The sequence below is a fragment of the Rattus norvegicus genome, chromosome 8 (genome assembly GCF_021556685.1).
Source record: "Rattus norvegicus strain SHRSP/BbbUtx chromosome 8, alternate assembly SHRSP_T2T, whole genome shotgun sequence".
Taxonomy (NCBI): domain Eukaryota; kingdom Metazoa; phylum Chordata; class Mammalia; order Rodentia; family Muridae; genus Rattus; species Rattus norvegicus.
In genome coordinates, this window is record NC_141541.1 from 43,071,677 (window position 1) to 43,089,120 (window position 17,444).

Here is a 17,444-nt window from a genome sequence, read left to right on the forward strand (position 1 = left end):
CTCTCTCTTTGTGTGTGTGTGTGTGTGTGTGTGTGTGTGTGTGAGAGAGAGAGAGAGAGAGAGAGAGAGAGAGAGAGAGAGAGCATGCATACACACACTCACATGTTCTCAAGCATGTTTGCATGTGTTGTATTTGTTTGGGGGCAGTGCGCATACACACAGATTAGAGGTCAATGTCACAGGTCAGAGGTCAGTGTCAGGTGTCTTCCTTTATCACTTCTCTGTCTCCTATTTTGAGCCCAGGTCTCTCAGTGGACCTAGCTCTCATTGTTTCAGTGATCTGCCTGTCTCGGCTCCCTCAGTCCTAAAGATACAGACGTGCCACCACACCTGATGTGCTGGCTTCAATGAGCATGTCCCCGGTAGGCTTATACATTTGACTGCTTTACTTGATCCTTCGTTGGTAGACCTGTGGAGGAAGGATCAGGAGGTGTGTCACCGGAAGCTGACTTTGAGGTTTCAAAAGACTCCCATCATTCCTGGTGTCTCAGGATGTGAGCTGTCAGTCACTGCCCCACTTAGTTCCGTGGCTGCCTGCTGCCACGCTCCTTGCCACACTGCTCATGGATTCCAACCCTCTGGAACTTAGAGCCCCAAATTAAACTTTTTATTTTTTTAAGTTGCCATGGTCATGGTGATAAGTCACAGCAATAGAAAAGTAAATAGGGCGGGGTTGGGGATTTAGCTCAGTGGTAGAGCGCTTGCCTAGGAAGCGCAAGGCCCTGGGTTCGGTCCCCAGCTCCGGAAAAAAAAAAAAAAAAGAAAGAAAAGTAAATAGGGCACCAAGCTTTTTAACATCAGGATTTGGACTACATCTACTGATGCCCTAACCCAGGCACTAAAACACCACTGGGAACACAGTCGGGATACCCCAAAAATATCTGGAGAGTAATTGCTTGAAACCCTGAAAGAACGAAGGTATGCCCGGGAACAGTGGCGTGTGACCAGAGCTGAGGGTGATGGGGCTAGTGAGCTTTTGTGTCATTTTATGATGGTGGATGCCATCTGAATTGAGAGTGGCTGTCACATTTCAGTGACCAGAGAACCGAGGCCCAGGGTTAGCCAGTGGTTTCCCCAATTCGAACTTCAGCAGTCAGCAGAATGAGTAAGAACAGCCCCTCTGTGGCTGGTGTGGACAGGGATGGGCTTTTGGTCACCGCTGCCACATTCACACGGCTGTTTGTGAAGTTAGAAATCATGGTGATTCCGAGTGTGGCAACTCTGGGTACCCAAGGTGCTTAAGACCCAACTGAGGCTGCAGAAAGAACAGGGAGCGGGTGCCTGCAATGTGCTCATGAAAGCTCCCCCCTGGGATGGGGGGAAGGGGGCAGTCGATGCTCTAGTGACTGAGGCATAGGCCACCTTGTGACACTGCAGTGTTTGGCCCAGGCAGGAGCAGACCCCTCAATGGCTCTGATTTTCCCTATGGACCCTAAATGTCTTCCTCTCCACAAAGCCTTAGGAATGAAAGGGAAGCCCAGGTCTAGTCCCCTGCTGTGACCCTCATATCTGAATGAGGTACTTGGTAAAAGCCTACTGCATAAACAATGCCAGCCAGCTGGGAAGAAACAGAGGCCTGCTTTCAGCTGATGAGCATGGCACAGCACGTGAGCTCCCTCAAGGACAGTGTGCAAGCACATAGTAGGTAGGCACACCGTTCTGCCCACGTGACTCCCCCCCCAAGTCTGAAAACCTGCCAGATGCTCCGGAATCCCCGAGGGGACCATTCCTGCCCCAGTAGTGGGGAAGCCGTGAAAAGTCATCCCGCCAGCTTTCAATCACATCAACATGGTTGTCATCACGCTGTGAGCCAGCGTGAGGGGGAGAGTGTGTTTGTGTGTGTGCGCTCTGTTTTAAACTAATAAGAAACATATAGTCTGTGCCAACCGGTTTGCTCCCCCCCCTCCTCATATTACATGGGAGGCACTGTGTAGGCGCTGCTTCTTGTGTTTATACAGCATGTGTAACACATCCACATACGTTAACTTTCATGATCTTTCCCTACTGCCTTGCGGGGAAGTATCATTACCCACTAGCTGACTGGCAAGGAAAACGAAGCTAAATTTCACTGTCACACAGTGAGCACATGACTGGGCCAAAGGCCCCAGCCTGGGTGGCTGGCTTCTTCACCAGCTGCGTCACCCTTATCACATCACAGCCAGAGCCTAGAACTCACCCTGCATCATACTCGAGGACCCCGAGACCATGCCATTCTGGGTACTCTAGACTAGCCAAACGGCAGTCAAGAGAATCCTGTGAGCATGCTACCCATAGGATGCCCTATCCCTCACCCTACAGTGTGTGTGCGGGTCCTGTGGGCACGCCACTGCACATGGGTAAGCAACTCCCCGACGGCTCCCCGCCACAGAACTCACTGGGCCCAGGCATTGGAGATAGAATCATGTCCCATCTCCTGAGTCTCACGCTAGTTCTCCAGTTCTCTAAGTCTCACTTTCTTTCTTGGGTCTTTGATGGCCGCTCAGTGTAGGGAGAGGACTCCCAGCCAGGAGCTGGGCAGTCATAACACTGGAAGGGAGCCTCCCTGATTTGAAGAAGCTCTCTTCTCCCAACCCTGAGAGTGGCATAGCCAGGGAGGGGCAGAAGTGTCCATCCACACTGCTTAGGACCACAGGAGCAGCAGCCTTCTCTTCCCACACCACCCAGCTCTCATGCCTGGCTTCTGTACCTGTGTCTTCCTCCAAGGCTGGAGAGCTCAGCAGTACCCTCCATGGGTGCTCTCCCAACCCCTGAATCCAAGCAAGAGCATGCCTTTACATGTATGTAACGGAAAGTGGCCAGACTCACAACCTATGGGCTAAATGGCCACAGCACCAGGCATCTCAATCATCAACGAAACTTGTGGTGCTTGGCAGGCCAGTGCACATGCTACAGCCTGGACGGTGGGCAGCATCCTCATCCTCCTTTAGAAAACCCTGGAAGAAGATCCATTTAACTTCCTTTCCTACAAAATGATCAGGCCTACACTCCGAGAGGCCAAGAGACCGCAATCACACATTTGCTCAGTTTGCCCTGTTAATGTGGTCTAAGGAAGTGAGGCTCACACGCTCATTGCCCATGGATAGTGGCCTGGGCTACATCTGTTGGGTGACCAACAGAGCCTCTGGGAGAACGCAGACAGGAGAGTAAGCCATTATCAAGCATCCTGAGCCTACAGCATCCTCTGGCTTTGTCTGTCCCTGCTCTTGGACTTGGAGCTAAGATCAGAATGTGGGAGGATGAAGGAGCGGCTTCCAGAGGGGAGGAAGCCTGCAGACCTCAGATCTGGGCAGAGAGGGTAGCACTTAGCAGCACTAGAGAAGGCTTGAGGGCAGATCTACGGAGTGGACCAGCTTGGAAAGGAGGGAGCCTGTGCCTAGTAAGGAATTAGACCTGTTACAAATGATTAACTGCACTTAGACTTCTCTCAGGACTGATGTCTGTCAGGCAGGTCAGCCAAGGATCTAGTACTGAGCCTTCAAGGGCTTTTTAGTCACACATACACACACACCACATGCACCAGCACACACACATGCCACACCACACACCATACGCACAGACACACACCATCACCACCACCACCACCACAAACACCACACACCACACACCACACACACACACACACACACACACCACCACCACCACCACCATAAACACCACACACCACACACACACCACACACACCACACACACACACACCACCACCATAAACACCACACACTCACACACACACCACACACACACCACCACCACCACCATAAACACCACACACTCACACACACACACACACCACCACCATAAACACCACACACCACACACTCACACACACACATACACACACACACACACACACACACACACACACACACACACACACGCACACGCGTACCCCAGCCAGCTCCCCTCAGTCACTTTTCACTGTCTTGTTCATCCCTCCTCACCTCTGTGTTTAACATTGCCTATTTCTGCTGCTCAGCCTAACCCTGTCTGGCCTGGGGCTTATAGAAGTTAAATATACAGATTTAGATGTACCTCCAGGTTCTGGCTTCCATGACAGCCAGTAGCTCTCCTCAGCATTTGTCAGACAAAAGGCTGGTGATGGGGGAGGTGAATTGAGCTGGTTTTCTGTTTAAAAAGGAAATTCTCAAGAGAGACACAGGTAAAGCCCGGCGAGACAGCTGCAGGAGCTCAGCAAGGGGCTGAGTCCCCACAAAGGAAAAGGACAGCAGCAGTCAAGGAAACCTGGGCGGTCTTAAGGGGTGTGTCTTGTCACGGCCAGGGGGGCACATAGCCACACTGGCTGCTCTGAACTTCAGGATCTGTGTGTAAAATGACTTAATGATATCCATTTGACTTGCTTCAGAAAGTTCAGAGGATGGAGTGGGGGATTTTTTTCTTTTTTCTTCCTTTCTTTTTCTTTTTTTTTTGGAGGGGAGGGGGGTTCAAGACAGGGTTTCTTTGGTAAGCATCGGCTATCCTGGAACTCTCTTTGTAGACCAAACAACTGGCCTCGAACTCACAGAGATCCACCTGTCTCTGCCTCCGAGTGCTGGGATCAAAAAGTGTATGTCATTGAAGCTGGCAGAACCATTTTCTTTAGGGAGAAAACTACCTTTCTCAGAGACCAATGTGCCACAGCTGGATATCTTTCCTAGGGTTTTCACAGTCCTCCAACCCCTGGTGGCCATATTCTCATTTTTACCTCACACATAAGAAAACCAAGGCTCAGAGAAGTTAAAAGATGTGCCAAGGACACACAGCTCAGTGGCGGTGGAATCAGAGACAGACTCCAGATGCAAACATCAAAGCCTTTCTCCCAGCTGTCTCTGCAGAAGAAGGAAATGCTGCTTTTAAAGACAGTGCCTCACGTTGAAAACACTACTCCCATGGGGCCCAGAAAGGCCACTGGGAACATCAGATCCAACCCTCTGTACACACGGCCCTTCATTCCCCGGGGACGGTCATTTTGCTGTTGTTGCATGTATGTGTGTTGTTGGAACTTTCTGCTTGGGTTTGTGCCATGTCGATAATTTCCTGTTCATGAAGCCATCTACGTCGGAGGAAAGATAGACTCAGGGAACCTAGAGCGGAAGGAGACGTCTGGGAGCAAGTCAAAGCTCCTGGTTGGTTACCAGACACTATTAACATCCAGAGAGGGCAAGCCACCTGTCAAATGTCACACCGCCAGTCAAAGACTCTGAAATGGAGCCCACTGTCTGTCACCGCTACACCTGCTCCCTGTTCTCTCCCTCATTCTAACACACTGACTGTTCTGCTTCATGGTCCAGAACATGGTCAGGCTAGGGCTGGGCCTGGAGTGCTACTTTTTTCTGCTTGGGTTGTAAGGAGGATGTGCATTTTATGCACTAGTAGGTTAAGCTGCACTGCACCCAGTGAGAAGTCAGACCAAGGAGTCCCCTCAGAATCTACCGTGCATAGAAGGGGACGGCTACTTCTGGTCACCTGAGACAGACAGAGGGACTGAGTAATTCTTTCTAATCCAGGCTGTCCCCACCCCACCCCACCCCCAGTCACCCTGACAGTCTAGCTGAGAACGGAGCACTGTGACCTGGGGAGTGTCGGGTTTCACCCCTCCCCCTCCAGCCCTCCCTACACAGCTAAGAATCTCCTCTCGGTTTGCCTCCTCAGAGAAGGGGCTGGTTGAGGCCACTCTGCCCTAATTACTTCACCTTCTGGGGCCCACTCTTGCCTCCTCTGGTTAACAACTGGTGGGCACTTGGTCTCTCCCATGTCTGTGTATTCTCTCCCTAATGCGTTTGTGTCCCCCTGACTCCCAGCTGCCCTGGAGCTTATATATCTATTTTCCTTCCCAGACTCCCAACAAGGAGCTGAGTGCCCAGCTTGACCATGTTCCAGTGACCTGCAAAGTGGCCCATGCCTTGTCCCAGAGAAGAGAAAAGGAAAAGGAAGAAATTGAAAAAAAAATTGATTCTTCTTCTGAAGGAATGTGGGATTGAAGAACTGGGACTGGACCATTCTTTTGTGCCTGGCACAATCTTGGGCAGTTACATGGGCCCCCTCCTCCACCCCACCAGCTATGCTCCATCAGGCCCCAGGTTACAGGAGAAGACACGGAATCAAAGATTCTAAACAAGAGTTTTAAAACCCATTCAGGCCCCGCACATGAAGGCTCCTCCCAAGGCCAAGTGGAGAACGGCTGGGTTTCTGAGCCTGAGATTGGAGACCTCGTGCACTAAACACAATCACCAGCTCTTAATGAAGTGAAGGATTGAAAGGCTCCTTGGTGTTCTGACTTACACCTTCTGTGGCCCCTTTCTGGCCCATCTGCATCTGCCCCTCTCCCAGCACAACCTCCCTTTGTTCCCCCTACCTAGAATGAGCCGGACAGAAACTGGCCACAATCCTACGAGGCAGTGAACAGTTACATCTCCCCCTCCCCATCCCACTCCCCCCAACCCTGTCTGAAGCCTCCAGAATCTGCCCAGGGCCCCAGGGCCAGCTGTTTTTCTCCACATTCCAGCCAAAAATAATACAAGAACCAGGCTGTTTGGTGGAGACTTAATCTAATCTTCATTGCTTCAGTTTTAAAATATCCTGCCTGGTTTAGGGTTTCTTCTTACACACGGGGATGTGTTTTTAGTGAGATAGGTCCTAACAGCAACGGCCCTTCTTGTAATTAGAAACCCAGGCAGGCAAGGAAGACCTAGGGATAGGTACCTAGTCCAAGTCAAACATATACCCCCCTTTCCTACTTCCATAGAGCACTGTGAACTGCACTGTGCTAGGGCTTGGTGTTCCCTCACGCCAGGGGTTTCTAGATGAGGTCTGGGAGAAGGACTCGGCCTTCAACTGCCACAGCTTCTGTCTGTATCTTGGGTCCTCATCCCCCACCCCCACCCCCACCCCCATCCCCATCATCTCACTCTCAATCAAAATGGAGACCAAAATGTGACCTGAAACCAGACCAGCTGGCAAGAGTGTGTGGAGGAAAAGCTCACCCCCAAGGAACTTTCAGTAGAGTAGGAGAGAATTAAAAAAGGTCGTCCCTTCTACTGAAGCCACGTCATATCAGGGCCCACTCGATTTTAAACTCAGAACTGAAGGAGTCCACAAGCAAGTGTGAGCTTTTGAAGAAGTGGTGGGTGTAACTTCTCTGTTTTGATCTGCCAGAATGGAGACTGCTAAGTGAGGGCCAGGCTGTGGCATCAGCACCCATCCCTCCCCCACACCCCAGCAGGACCAGATGTTACACACCAATCAGAACTGGGCCCTTACTTCCCTGTAGTATTAAAAAAAATAGAACCTGTATTTCTGATATGTCCCATTCTGTGTACATCGGAGGCATGAAGGGTATTCCAGAGGGAAACCGCTGGGGGAAGAAGCGGGCTGATTTCCCTCATTCAGCCATGACACCCCTTCTTGGCAAAGCGGGTGGTATATAAAATCACAGTAGAGTTTTCAGACTCAAAGATGTGAGGCAGGAGTTGTGCCCTTTCACAAAAGTCTAGAAACTCGTCACACATTGTGAGGACAGGCTATGGAGACAGGCAAGGGAAGAAGCACATTTGGAAGAACACGACCTTGCTGCTGGGAATCCTCCGTCTCCGTATTCCTTACTATTTACAGTGAGCCCTGTGCTTGCCTCGTGCCCATCCTTCACTCCTTGAAGCCTAAAAGGGGACAGCATGTGCTACATTCCACTCAACAGATGAAGAAACCAAGGTCTGGCAGCTGGGGGACCCGCTGGAGCCACAGAGCCAGGCCCTCACATTCCAACCCAAATACTAGCTCAGCATGCTGGCCCGCCAGCCCTGATTACCATCCGACACTTCCTTCCTGTCTTCCTCCCTACCGTCAGGTATTACATTTAATTAAATTAGCAGAGCCCCCGTTGCAACCACCCTGGCCGGCCAGGATGCCTGGGTAGAGCCCACAGTGCAGCTCCTCCCTCTAAATTCTGCTTCTCAATATAATTCAATTTTCAATAAGTCACGGGCCTCTATATGAAGTGTCTTATACAAGGCGTGGTGTATTGGTTAGATTCGAGGCTCGTGGAGGCTCATGATGACTTCCTTTTCCATACTGCTTCTTCTGCCTCTCCTCCATGTAGCCTTTCAGCTTCTGTATCCTGGGGTCTGCATTTTATTTGATCCAGTCACTTTGCCTCCCTTGCATGCTGCCACCTCGGACAATTGCCATATATATATGTGTGTGTATATGTATGTATATATCATATTATATAATATATATTATAGACCCAGTGCACAGCAGAGGATAAAGGAAAACTCATAACAGCAAAACTCACTCGCCCCCAACTAATTCTAAAATGTGCTCTATATTAAGTAAATCAGGAACAAAAGTCCAAAACTGGAAGTCGCATTTCTGAAAGGTGAGATGGGGGTGTAAATAAATACCAAGGAAATTTTGCAACATGTTGGGAGCCTATAAATTTTATTGGTTGTTTCTTTAATAAAAAAAAACAGCATTATTAAGCTTCTAACATTTAAAAATCTAATTTGCCCCGCTCTGTGGCTGTTTATATTGCCCAATGTGTTCAGTAAGGGCAAAGAAATCAGGCTGATCTTGATGGCTCGCTCTGCTTCAGTTCCTAAGTGGAGCTAATGGAGACCCCCCTTTTCAACCCAGCCTTCTGCTTTCTAGGCATGCCTTGGTCTCTAATGAGTTACAGCCCAGGGTTGAGGATGGGCATGGCAGAAAGAAATTTAACACACACTCTGGTGTACCTATAAACTTTAAGGCCAAGAGAGGGAAAGTATGTTTCCAGTTAAGTTAGAACTCCATGAATTCAGGATTCTCCACTCACAAGACAGTAATTCTCCTTATTTCATCACTAACTTACTTCAAATGTGTTTATGCAATTTATTGCTACTGAACTTCCAGGCAACTGGTGTAGAGTTAATGAAACCCAGCTTGGAGAAGCTTTGAGCTTTGAACAAGTAACCACAGTTTAAATGGTTATGACATGCGGTCAAAGCCACAGGCAGGCCCCACTGCAGTTTCTGTGTTAGTCAAAATCCTTGTCATCTCACCTTTTGTGCCAAATAGATTGAAAGGGGGGGTGGGGGAACCCTCTGAAAAACAGCCTGCCTTGTTCTTCCTCGGGTTCCCAGCCTTTTAAACCGATCCATCTTGCCGATTGCAAGGCAAGGCCCCTCCCCCAGGGCACAAGTAAATATTTTAGTCTGAATTAGTTACCGCGTTAGAAATCCTGAAACCCAGTTTGTGTTGTTGAATTGGGGAGGGTCAGGCTTTATGTAAAGCAGTGTGGGAGGGGACTCCCGGGGAGGCACTGAGCAACCTTTAAAGATGGCTTGCTTCTGTAAAAGCCCAGGGGCAACTGAAGGATGCACGGATAGAACTGTGGATGGGGGAGAAGTTAACTTATCTTTCTGAATTGCGCGAACACTGTCTTTTATTAATCCTCATTTTCAAGTGGTGTTCCCCCCCGCAACCCCAGCTCTGTTCATGTGGGAACCCCAGCAAGCTCCTTCTTTCTAAATGGGCCCATTTTGGAAGAGTAAAGGGGAGGTACTAGATTTGTCGCTGCCGCACAATAAAAAGGCCCTTTTGAAAGCCGCACTTTCATTAACTTAAAGCAATCTATAGACTTAAAAGCACAGAGCAGTAAACTCCTAGAAAGGATCATAAAACAGCCAGTCTCGAGTTGGGTACACTTCGCTGCGATTTGCACGAGGCATTTTACTGTGGTTGTTGCTAGGCCCATCTCCCTCGAGTAACCTCCTGGCCCTCATTCCCTGCAGATCCTCTTTCTCTAGGTTTTCATGCCTTTCGATCTCACAAAAGGGAGGCGGTGACCAGGGAGTCTCGGTGGGGTCACGGTTCCCTCCCCCGCTCAGCTCTGGGCTGGAGAAGAGCGCGCAGGAATTCCAAGTCTGGAAAACAACAGCTCCGTAGTGGTAGCGGTCGCCGCCCCCCCCCCCCCCCGGCCGCGGTGGCCATTCTTGGGTCCTGCGGCTTCAGTGCCCCAAAGGGCTGGCTGGCTTTCTCAATCCACTATGCGAGCGTGCACAGAGAAAATCAACTCCCACCACACACACACACACACACACACACACACACACACACCCACCTACCTCCATCCTTCAATGCACTCTTTATCTAAATGGCCAGAGTGTAACACTCTCCAACCCTCCCCCCAACCGCTCTTCCCCTCTTTAGGACCCCTCCACATTCCACCCACTGTTGAGCTAGGCCCGAGCTTTGAGGGAGCAGTTTGAGTATGAAATATGAGCCCCCAAATAAGAGGCACCCCACACCTACCCACAGGCATATAGACACACGCATACATTTGCACCAAGCTCCAGGGGCCACGGGAAGGTTAGAAGGCAAAGTGAGAGGGGGCAAAGGGACAAGAGTTTGGGATAACACCATGTTGCTTTTGAACACCATCATTTCTCAGATTTGGGTGGGTGTGTGTGTGTGTGTGTGTGTGTGTGTGTGTGTGTGTGTGTGTTTTGGGGGGCGGATGTTTAAATCTACTTAAGCTTGGTTAACTTGGATTCTACCAGTTGAAGAGTATTTGAATTCCAGAAAGCCAATAGCATGGAGAAGTCCCAAGATAACATGTCTTGGGTAAGGGTAAGGAAACCCCGAACTTCCTCCTCCCTCTAGGGCAAAACCTTGCCCGTATGGGCCGGCCTGTGCGCTCTCCGACGTTGCCCGGGATGAAGCAAGCATCGCTTGCGGATAAACAGGCGACAGGTCCGAAGAGGACTCCCGAGTTCGGGAGTATCTTTCCCTCGGGGCAGCCACGATTCCTCAAGCCCCAGCGGCACCTCTCTATTAGCGGCTCCTTTGCCTGCGTCGCCGACCGCTGTCCCGGCGGGCCACCAGCAACCACCCGGCCACGCTGAGGCCGCAGACCGCAAGTGACTCCCGGAGCCTGCTGAGTCTGCAGGGTCAGGTCCTCGGGCCCCATTCGGACCCGGATGATGCTACCCGGTCACTTCTTACTGAATCTCCCTATATTTGTCTACCTCCCAGAGTCTTTCTCCTAGCATTCAGCCCTGTGCACCGAGATCCACTCATCCTCAAGATTCTCTTTAGGGAGAGAAGCCGCAGACATTCGGGGCTCGCTCACCGTGGCTGGGATAAACTACTTTTCTTGCCTACGTAAAAGCTTTCCCTCACGCATGCTGTCAGGACCCGGACGCGCAATTCTCCCCACATTTCAATAGCCTGATCCGGAGTCTCAGTTCTAAAAAAACGTCACCCACTCCGGAGTCAAGCCTCGGATGTAACCGGGGCCCCGGCGCCTACCTCCAGCCCTCTGTCTTTGCTGGTGTGTAAACTACACAGCCGCCCTTCAGTCCCAATTCTGAAGACAGCCTGATTCCTGCAACCCAAACTCTAGCCTGCTCCGAAGCCCAGCCCTCCTTTAAGGGCTGATCCGCATCCCCCTCCCATTCCCAACCCGCGTCTTCCGACCGCGCGGGAACCCCGGCTGCCCTGTGAAGGACTCTCCTGACAGCGCGGCCCACTGCGCTCGTTTCTTCCATGGCTTTGGGAGCCAGCCTAACCCGAAAGAAACAGAAACTTCGCGCGGCACATTCAGGACCCTGACCCATCCCCTTCGGCTTTCTGCTCGGGGCGCTTCCCGTGCCCACCCCCCTTTTACGAATTTATCTTCTAGCTCTTCGCCGAGAACCCCTCCCCGCCCCAGAGAACCAACAATACGCAGAAAGCCGGTTACCCTACAAATTCTCCTCCTACTCCTAGTTAGAGTCCCTGAGCGTCGCCCCTCGGGTTCTGGTTTCTCTGACTGACACCCCACCCCCCATACACACACGCATGTCCCCCTGTCCCCACTGATCCTCTTGTAAACCTCTACTCTCCCTGCCTCCCCGGGCCCGGCAGGACGCAGCAGTCACTGCTTGACTCCAGCCACCCGGCCCCAGGCTAGGGTTGCTCCCGCTTCCAACCACTCGAAGGCAGCTGACACCAAGAAAGCGCCAGCCACAGGACTCCTAGAGCCCGGGAAAGGAGAACCCGAAGCCCGCCCGCAGTTCCCAGCCTCGCCCCCACAGAGCGCCCAGCCAAGAGCCGCCTGCACCGGGACTCCGGCCGATGCGCTCGCCCCGGGGCTTGAGTCCCGGGCAGCTCCAGGCGCACAGCTCCCAGCCCGCCCGCTACAGGCCCTCGGGCCGCTGCACTCTGAGTCCTCTGCCCAGCTGCTCGCAACCGCAGACAATGCACGCCCGGCCCGGGGCCCGAGGGGAGCGGGGCGAGGCGGCGGCAGCGCGACGGGCACGGAGCTGCGCACCGGCCGGGTCCGGGAGCGGGTGGGCCGCGCGCTCCTCGCCGGCTCCTCGCCCGGCCTCGCCTCCCCTCGCGCGGCTTCGCTCCGCGCTCTCCCGGCGCTTCCCCAGCTTCTCTCTGCACGCTCCCGCCGTCCCTCTCTGCTCCCTGCCTCCCTCCTCCCTGCTGCCTCCCTCTCTCTCCTCCCTGCTGCCTCCCTCTCTCCCTCTCTCCTCCTTGCCCTGTCGCAATGAATAATACTCTGGCTTGGGGACTGGAATAAAACACACGCGCTCTGAGGCAGCCGCCCGCAGCAGCAGCCGCCGCCGCTGCGCCGCCGCCGCCGCCTGCAAAAGCGTCTCTGACATGGAAATGAATGACAGCTTACCTGATGCCAATCTTCATCAGACTGACACCGGCGTGACAACACAGCCTATACTTCCCAGCACTGCTCGGGACGTCAGCGGCACAGGGACCCGCCCCCCGGACTCCCTCCCCCCCTCCCCGCGCGCGCACACCTCCCCTCTCCCCACTCCCCCTTTCCCCCCCTCCTCCATCGCCCCCACCCACTCCTGGCCCCGGCCGCTTCCCAGGCGAGGAGCTGCTAGAGTGTCTCCCTCTACTGGAGACTCGGCTCAGACATCAGGCCTGCTCGCTGCTGCAGGCGTCCAGACCTGGGGTTGCCTGACAGAGGTAGTCCAGTGGACCCCAGAAATTCAGGCGCACCCCTACGCCGTGTCCTCCTTAGCGACGAACTGGTGCAGAGTTCCAAGACACCAGATACTGAAGAGATTGAGAGGAGGTGAAATTTTCTGTGGACCTCAAGAGAACCCCAAGAAAATAAGAATCTTCAAACGGGCAGGAAACATTCCCTCCCTCATACCCCCACCCCATTCCTGCCCGGCTGGCCTCATTTTTATGATTGCATTTGAATAATTCTCATTACCTTGGCCCCAGCAAAGGTGCTCAGGTGGTTAGTTATCCCTGGTCTCAAGAGCTTTTTTTTTTCCTGCTGTAGGCTTCCTCTGACACTTGGTTCATCTGAGGGGTGATGGGGTGGTTCAGGGGCGAGATAACAAGGGAAAGGGCCTTATCGGAAGCTATCCCTTGGCAAATGTCAGGCAAGCGCCTGGAAGCCACTGCTGTTTCACTCTTAAAACTGCTTAGCCAGCCAGTGGGTTCCTGGGGCTGGAGAACGGTAACGTTAGGGGCAGTACTGTCTCAGCCTGGGCTTGCTGGGGTGGTCCAGACACCATAACAGGCTTCTCACCCAAGTCACTTCTACAGTTGAGAGCCAAAGCAAGCCAGTGCAGTCATGCACGTCTCCATTTAGTCAACCAAGATGACTCTCCTACTAAGGGCCAAGTATAGACTCAGCCACCCAGAATACAGACTGGCTGAGCTCCTAGACAGAGGATCAGAGAATCCGTTCTGCCCCTCTTTGAGGAGCTGTTTCAGTCACAGGTGGGTGGCAAGGGATCCTATGACCCTCGCACCGGGCAAGGAGCCTGGATGAATTCTAGACAAAGTCACTGATAGAAGCAAGGAAAGCTAAGAGGGAAACTAGACAGCCAGCTTCCCAGAAAAGAATCTAGCCGGAGAAGATGGAAGCTGCTCTTTCCAAGCCTCTGGGTCATTCCTTCCCTGCCTCAGATTCTGGCAAAAATGAGAACTATTGGATCCAAAGGCTCAACTAAGTCTGCATCACATTCCAGATGTGTTCTTTATCCAGGACTGACCAGCAACGTCACGTTTACCTGCAATGTTCCTGGGGGCAAGAGGGAACCTTTCCCCTATAGATTCACAACTACAGATGGGATTGAAACACCTTCCCACAGAATCCCCAAAGACTTTCGCTAGGTAGAGTTATGTCACCCCAACCTCTGATCTGTGGTCAAAGACTATGGCTGCTGATAGCATAATTGCTAGTATACATTTCACATTGTCTAATAAGATAATAATAATGAATCCACTTGCCCTTTTTATGTAGTAGAGACAGCAGATTCACTAACCCAGAGGCTGGAGGTCAGCCTGCCATAAGTCTCAGGGTGAAATGTGCTGCTTAGATCGTGAGAGGAGAGATCCCTTTGGCCCTGCCCAGGACCTTTGGGGAAAGGATTGCTGTGAGTTGTGAGTGCCAGTAGGAGTCAGACAGTGCCTCAGGCTGGAGCCGTCAGAGAAGTGCCAGTGAGCATACTGTGGACAAAGGCCATATGCTACTCATTCACACTTATCACAATCCTCACTTTCTAAACTCCAGTTCTGACGTCAACTTGTTCTTTAAGACATCAGACCTATGGACGTCAACCATTGACTTGGAGTCTTTTCAAATAATACATTCGCCAGTAATGCCCTTTTCATTCTTTAAAATGCACACTAACTTTTAGTCACTACAGTTTGCCTTGATGGTTCTTGTAGCTTAGCAAAAGCTTAAAAACAAAAGAGATGGTCTAACATGTAACCATCCTTTTTATAATTGTTGGCAAGAAATGTTTCACCCATGCCCACTAGAAGGTACTGGTAAGGGTAGCAGAGAGTCAGAGGCCCACATTACAGCTCCCTTCCTCAAGCCACCTTAATTCTTGTAAAGGGAGACAAACTTAATATATAAAGGGGGGAGGGGGCCATCCAGGACTCGAGCTGATGACCCAGCTAGTGAACAATTAATAAAAATTTGTCAATAGGTCAAAACTCCTGGTTTCCACATCTAAATCCTGGGTCTGTCCATGAAGAGATAGAATAGACATTACGTTTGTAGAATTTGTTCCAGATGTACAGTTCATAAGTAAGGATTTCTTCCTCATCACACATTCACTTGCCATATAATTCAACAATGCGCTGGTGTAACCAAGCAGGTCCCTGCAGATCCTAGCGGTCCCTACAAGCACATGCACACACACACACTCACACATACACACACGCACACATGCATGCTGGAATTCTTGGGATTCTCCTGGGTCTTCTTTTTGTTCCACTTGTTTTTATTTGTCTGTTCTTCAGATGAACAGTTCGCACCAGATCGTACCTCTACGCTCCAGACGTGCTCAGACAGTGGCCCAGCTGAATCCTGCCTGTGCCATCCTATGAGTTAAAATTTAGGATCTGCCTGGTGGTGGTAGGGCACACCTTCCATCCCAGCACTTGCGAGGCAGAGGCAGGCAGATCTCTCAAGTTCGAGGTCAGCCTGGTCTACAGAGCAAGTTCCAGAACAGCCAGGGCTACACAGAGAAACCCTATTTAGGAAAACAAAAGCCCCACCCACCCACCCACCCAAATTAGGGCCTGTCTTCTGTATGCATCTGCCTGGGCTGCCATGACAAAATAGATATTTGTTTCCACACAGTTTGGGAAACTGAAAGTTCAGGATCAGAGGTGACTTGCTTTCTGCTGAGGCTTCTCCTCTTGGCTTTCAAATGCCACCTCTTCTCTGTGTCCTCATATGGCCTGTCCCCTGTGCATAAGACAGAAAGAGTCGACTCCAATGTCTCTTCCTTCCAAGAGGCCCCATTCCAATTGGATCCCAGCCCCAACTTTATGGCTTCATTTAACCTTAATTAAAGGACCTATCTTCAAACACAGTCACATTGAGAGTTGGGACTTGAACATACGAGTGGGTGAGGGGGGATAGAGAAGTCATTCCACCACACTGCAACCTACCAACTCTTTCTTTTCTCAACTTAATTGTTTTTAATGAACCTTGATAGAATGTGATGGGAGACAATATCTCACTTTGTCTTAGGATCCCGAAAGCCTGGCACCGCGCCCAGTCTAGTAAACATATCAAAGAAATGCATAGGGAACTGAACTGAGTGGGATGAGACGTATTTCTCCATCACAGCTCCAGGTGAAGGACTTATCACCAGTCACCTGGGTTTTTTTTTTCTTTCCTAAATTGTCTAAGGGCCTCCAATTTCTACCCCTACAGTCAATTTCTTCCTAAAATGAAACTTGGATCACATTTTGGTTTCCCCTCAAAGTGTCACCGTGATTATCTGCCACCTAAGAGACTTGGCCTACAGGTTGGTTGAACTTTTTCATTTGCATGTATACATATACAGTGATAGAACATTAATTGACCACAAAAAAAAAATGAAATGCTATCACTTGTGGTACTATGGATGACCTGAAGGACGTCACATTAAGTAAAATAAACTAGCCACAGAAAGACATACCCCAGTGCTTTTATATCTGGAAGCTAAAAACGTTGATGTCAAGTAAGTACTGAGCTGATCGTGTGGTGATGTTGAAATATCATGCTAGGATTCATAAATATGCACCGTCACTGTATGTCTTATATACAGTGTGTATAAGATATCATGTCTACGTAGTGTCTTAGAGTTTTACTGCTGTGAAGACACACCATGACCACAGCAACTCTCATAAAGGAGACTATTTCATTGGTGCTGGCTTACAGTTTCCGAGGGTTTAGTTTAGTATCATCATGGTGAGAAGAAGCGTGGTGGCTTGCAGGCAAACATGATCCTGGAGAAGAACTGAGAGTTTTACATCTCGGTCTGACGGGCAGCAGACGGAGACTGTGTGTATCACACTGGGCATAGCTTGAGCATGTATAACCTCAAAGCCCATCTCCACAGTGACACACTTCCCCCAACAAGGCCACATCTCCTAATCACGCCCCTCCCTATGACCAAGTATTCAAATGTAAAAGTCTATGGGGGGGTTGGGGATTTAGCTCAGTGGTAGAGCGCTTGCCTAGGAAGCGTAAGGCCCTGGGTTCGGTCCCCAGTTCCGAAAAAAAGAACCAAAAAAAAAAAGTCTATGGGGGGCCATACCTACTCAAACCACCACACATGAGAAATGCTTTTTTACGCATTTGCTGAGCTAAGGGTCAGGGATGTAACTCTCGGTTGGTAAAGTACTTGCCTGGCACGCAGGAGGTCTTGTATTCGCTCCTTGGTACCACGTAAGCCAGGTATTGTGGCTCATAGCTCATGCCGATAATCTCAGCACTTGGGAGGTAGAGAATCAGAAAGTCAAGGTGACTTTCAATTACGTAGCAAGTTTGAGACCAACATGTAGTAGAGGAGAGCCTGCTTGGAAAACCAACCAAACAACAGCAAAATCCCCACAAAGTTTATTAGGCTATGTAATAAAAAGAGGGCCATTTGTGGCTATGTTATCAAGCGTGGACTTCAGGGGACTGGAGAGATGGCTCAGCGGTTAAG

At 50.9% G+C, this 17,444-nt stretch overlaps 1 protein-coding gene across 12 annotated transcripts in view; it reads right to left on the reverse strand.

The window, feature by feature from the left end:
• Pknox2 (PBX/knotted 1 homeobox 2) overlaps positions 1-12,672 on the reverse strand; it is a 262,954-nt gene extending 250,282 nt beyond the window's left edge. For 10 of the 12 annotated variants that reach the window (XM_087563654.1, XM_087563647.1, XM_087563649.1 and 7 more), the window contains exon 1: positions 12,647-12,672. The gene's annotated coding sequence lies outside the window, so the exon portion shown is untranslated. Of the gene's footprint in view, positions 1-11,280; positions 11,341-12,646 lie in introns of those variants that run through there. The other 2 variants (XM_087563645.1, XM_087563648.1) reach the window with 1 other exon arrangement.
• Between the last annotated feature and the right edge of the window lie 4,772 nt (positions 12,673-17,444).